The 5,106-nt window shown below is 40.1% G+C and overlaps 1 pseudogene; it reads left to right on the forward strand.

Moving 5' to 3' along the window:
* The first annotated feature begins 2,510 nt into the window (after nt 1–2,510).
* On the forward strand, nt 2,511–4,302 carry LOC105729974 (protein LSM14 homolog A-like; annotated as a pseudogene).
* The last annotated feature ends 804 nt before the right edge of the window (nt 4,303–5,106 follow it).

A 5,106-nucleotide genomic window follows, 5' to 3' on the forward strand; every position in this document is an offset into this window, starting at 1 on the left:
TAGAAAATTAGCAAAATCTATGCAGTTACACTGACCAACCAATCAGGTAACATATTCAAATGCCGCTACTTTCAGTAAAACTTTTAATGTTAATATTAATAATGTTAAGTAACAAAGGTATTAATGTTGATAATAAAAAGTTATCATTATTATTAAATAATATAATTAAAGTTATTTAATCATTATAAAATAAATGTATGATTTACCTTAAAATTTAATATTTATCATGCAATTTTGGAATTGCATGGCAAAAGTATTTTTACTGATTAAAAAGTTTAGAAACTATTGCTTATCAAAAAGTTTAGAACTCGCCAGCGGGATGGCTCACGCCTGTAATCCCAGCATATTGGGAGTCTATGGCAGTCAGATCGATTGAGGCCAGCAGTTCGAGATCAGGCTGGCCAACACAGTGAAACCCTGTCTCTACTAAAAATACAAAAAATTATCCAGATGTTGTGGTGCACACCTATAGTCCCAGCTACTGGGGAGACTGAGGCACAAGAATTGCTTGAACCCAGGAGGCACAGGTTGCAATGAGTTGAGATCGCACCACTGCACTCCAACCTGGGAGACAGAGTGAGACTCTGTCTCAAAAATCAAACACACAGAAAAACAGTTTAGAAATAACTGCTGTGAATTTACTGTTGTGAATTCAAAGTATCCATTCTTTAAAGAGAATTTAAAGGGCATCTAATAAAATCCTTTGTGAAATTTTTTGACGACAGATATCTTTCTTCAAAAAAAACTCCTACTTCTCAAATACTATACTCGTTACCTAGATGACAAAGTAATCTGTAAACCAAACCCGCACTACACAGTTTACCCGTGCAGTAAACCTGCACCTGTACTCCCTGAAGCTAAACCTAAAATAAAAGTTGGAAAGAAAACAGTAACAAAAACAAGACAACAAAAGCTTCAATACCTAAGACAAAGAGTCCCCCCATCCACTCCTTTCCTGAAGGGTTCTGAAAAAACCCGTTTGCAAACCATGGTTATACTAGACCTCTCTCATTTTGCTGATTAGGATAGGAAATGACTTGGCCAAAAGTTACCTAATGATGGAACTAGGGCTCAACCTACATTCTCAAATCTCTTTTGGCCAAAAATCTTTCCATCATGTTACATTATTCTACTTAAATGCTAGATTTAAAAGAGTTCTGGTGATGCTTCCTAATTTGTGTTTCCTTTACAGTTCTGAAATGTTGAGAGATATTTGCAAATCTGAGGCTGGGGAGTATCTGAGAAACTGGAGGGAAATGTTAAATAACCTCTACCTATCACCCTCACCCTTAGCACTTCCAAGCAAAGCTGTTTATATAAGAACATTTTAAAATGAGTTCACTGTGCATTTTGTTTCTGCTTTCTTGCCTGCTGGCTTTAGTTGAAAGAATCTGGATTGGAAGTCCAGCCAAACACTTTCATCCAATCCAATCACAATCACATTGTCATCTGATAGAAATGTGGCATCACCCAAACCTCTAGTCTCTTGTTCACACATGTGGACTCTAATCAGCAAAGGAATAAGCTGTAGTGACTACAAGCAAGTATCTCTGAACTTGACTGAGTTTGATGACAGTGGTAATAAAAACAGTCTTTTCCATGATGAACACTACCAGTAAGTCAACAGTTCAAGGGGGATAGTTTTAAGAGTAACTAATGCATTAGCTCTTGTCAATGAGATTCCTTTTGGCAGTAATATATTCTAGGGATTAACTTAAACCAAATGTTTGTAACAATGGAAATGTATTCATGTTAACAGTTAGGATTATCATCCCAGTGAATATTTACTATAGTTACAGTCAAATTTGCTGTTTTGGACATTGCTTATTTTCATTTCTTTTTTATAAACTCCACTAAAAGCAATAAAAAGCATCCTTTAACATTTTTAAAGTGTTGCAATTTATTTTCTTTTAAACTGTTCTCTTTTTTTTTTGAGGGGCTGCTCTCCCTTTGCCCACACGGTGATGGTAGTGAGCAATAAAAGCTCTGCTTGGGAAAGTTCTGTAAGTTGGCCACATTTGAGCTCACCATGGTTGGATACTACATGGCATTTGTCCTTTGATTCCACATCTGTTTTCTGCCACTTGGTTACTTTGTGGTCATGCACGTGAATAAGAGGGCCAGTGCTGACTTTATAACTTGGGAGCTTATCTCTCCGGTTCCTGTACCTAGACAGAGATGATACAGGGACAGAAAGGTCCATATATACATAGCTTTCCATGAAACGAGCTTTCTGCTAGCCTCTGGAGTTACTCTGGCAATTTGTGGTTGCAGAATTCAGCAAGACTAGGAACTAGTGTTGTGTATCACAAATGCACTTTGTCCCTTAGAGGACTTTATTCTGAAATAGTTCTAACTCAATATTTTTGTCGGTTGCTATAAAGAAAATTCTTTTTTGATGTTGGGTCTGAAGCAGCTGCTATAGGCACTGACGGAGCAAGAGGGCATGCGGAGTGGGCGACAGCGGCGTGGGATCTGCCTCTCTGTGAGTGGCCCGGGGCGGCGGCGCCATGAGCGGGGGCACCCCTTACATCGGCAGCAAGATCAGCCTCATCTCCGAGGCGGAGACCCGCTACGAGGGCATCCTCTACACCATCGACACCGAAACTCCACCGTAGCCCTCGCCAAAGTTCGATCCTTTGGTACAGAAGACAGACCAACAGATCATCCAATACCACCTCGAGATGAAGTCTTTGAATACATTATATTCCGTGGGAGTGACATTAAAGACCTCACTGTTTGTGAGCCACAGTGTTCTTTGCCTCAAGACCCAGCTATCGTTCAGTCCTCACTAGGCTCATCGACTTCTTCATTCCAGTCCATGGGTTCTTATGGGCCTTTCGGCAGGATGCCCACATACACTCAGTTCAGTTCAAGTTCCTTAGCTGGGCGGCAGTTTGGTGCTGTTGGTGTTGCTGGAAGCTCTTTGACATCCTTTGGAACAGAAACATCAAAGAGTGGTAACTTATCCCCAAAGTAGTGTGGTTGGTTCTGCCTTTACACAGGATACAAGATCCCTAAAAACACAGTCATCTCAAGGTCGTTCAAGCCCTCAGTTAGACCCTTTGAGAAAAAGCCCAACCATGGAACAAACAGTGCAGAGCGCCTCGGCCCACTTACCTGCTCCAGCACCTGTTGGGAGAAGGAGTCTTGTATCAACCAGGCCTTTGCCATCTACCAGCCAAAAAGCAATAGAGAATCAGGAGCACAGGCGAGCTGAAGTACACAAAGTTTCAAGGCCAGAAAATGAGCAACTCAGAAATGATAACGAGACAAGTACCTCCAGGTGCTCCTTCAGCTCCATCGGCGGGGCAGGGGAAGATTTGGTATTCGGCGAGATGGGCCAATGAAATTTGAGAAAGATTTTGACTTTGAAAGTGCAAATGCACAATTCAACAAGGAAGAGATTGACAGAGAGTTTCATAATAAGTTTAAATTAAAAGAAGATAAACTTGAGAAACAGGAGAAGCCTGTAAATGGTGAAGATAAAGGAGACTCAGGAGTTGATACTCAAAACAGTGAAGGAAATGCTGATGAAGAAAATCCACTTGGACCTAATTGCTATTATGACAAAACTAAATTCTTCTTTGGTAATATTTCTTGTGATGACAATCACGGAGACCAACCTGGGCTGAAGAAAGAAGATTAAATGCTGAAACATTTGGAATCCCACTTCATCCAAATCATAGTCATGGGGGATACAGAGGCAGAGGAGGTCTTGGTTTCCGTGGTGGCAGAGGGCACGAGGTGGTACCTTCACTGCCCCTCGAGGACTTCGTGATGGACTCAGAGGAGGTCCTGGGGGCCGGCAGTTTGCAGACTTTGAATATAGGAAAGACAACAAAGTTGCTGCATAGTCTACAAACAAGCCTCTGAAAATAGGTGAATTTCTAGCTCTTCATGGTCCTGAAAATTGATTTCAGTCTTTGCGAAGAATGAAGAAGTGAATTCGCTGTACATTTGTCACCAGCACTGGGTTTTAGTTTTTAGTTTGTTTTTCCGCTTAATTTCAAACATAAAATGCAGTTACTTTTTGGGGTGGAAGGCTCATCTTACAACATGAGCATTAAATATATTTGGAATAGCCGAAGCTTAAGTAATTTCTTATGTATAGTTAAACTAAAGCAGTACTTCAGTGGGACTTACAAGTATTTTTTTCATCACTGAAAGGTTTTTTTTATCACTAAATTGTATTTGGCAATTGCAAGTTGCCTGCAGATAGGGCCATGATACTGTGTTTTGAGCCACAGAAGGTTGTGTGTGTGTGTGTGCGTGTGTGTATGTATGTGTGTGTGTGTATCTTTTTCCTCCTTTCTTTTGGGGAATCCTGTAATAAGAAGTAGCTTATTTCGTCAGTTAATTAGGGTGCTGGATGGTAGAGAATTTTGTCAGTCAACTATCTACACACAGTAAATACTGTTTCCTAGGCAAAGGTAACTTTTTATATAGTTGTAAAATTCCATTATATTCCATTGCCAAGGAAACATTAAGAACTTTGTATACTTTGGGAGGCCGAGGCGGGTGGATCACAAGGTCAAGAGATCGAGACCATCCCGGTCAACATGGTGAAACCCCGTCTCTACTAAAAAAAATACAAAAAAATTAGCTGGGCACGGTGGCGCGTGCCTGTAATCCCAGCTACTCAGGAGGCTGAGGCAGGAAAATTGCCTGAACCCAGGAGGCGGAGGTTGCGGTGAGCCGAGATCGCGCCATTGCACTCCAGCCTGGGTAACAAGAGCGAAACTCCGTCTCAAAAAAAAAGAACTTTGTATAGCTGTATAAAAAGCAACTAATTTTTTAAAGAATAAACATTTTGAAGTCAGCAAACACTGTGTCCTTACAGAAGTTGATGTGCTGAGCAGCAGCATTATGGATGGGTCTTTTTTTCTTAGTTTTCCAGGCTTAACATTTTTTTATTTTGTTTTTTAATGTTTGGAACATAAATGAAGATTTGATACATTCTTTCATTACTAAAAAAGATAAATTATTCATACTCATTGTAAGAACTTCATTTTGTAGCAAACGGCATATCACAGATCTGTCCAAATAACCAGTATTTTCAGTATACAAATGTAAATAATCATAAGATGAGAATGTACTTAGCTG

Source organism: Aotus nancymaae, unplaced genomic scaffold, assembly GCF_030222135.1.
Source record: "Aotus nancymaae isolate 86718 unplaced genomic scaffold, 86718_ANA_hifiasm-v0.15.2.pri h1tg000019l, whole genome shotgun sequence".
NCBI classification, from domain to species: Eukaryota; Metazoa; Chordata; class Mammalia; order Primates; family Aotidae; genus Aotus; species Aotus nancymaae.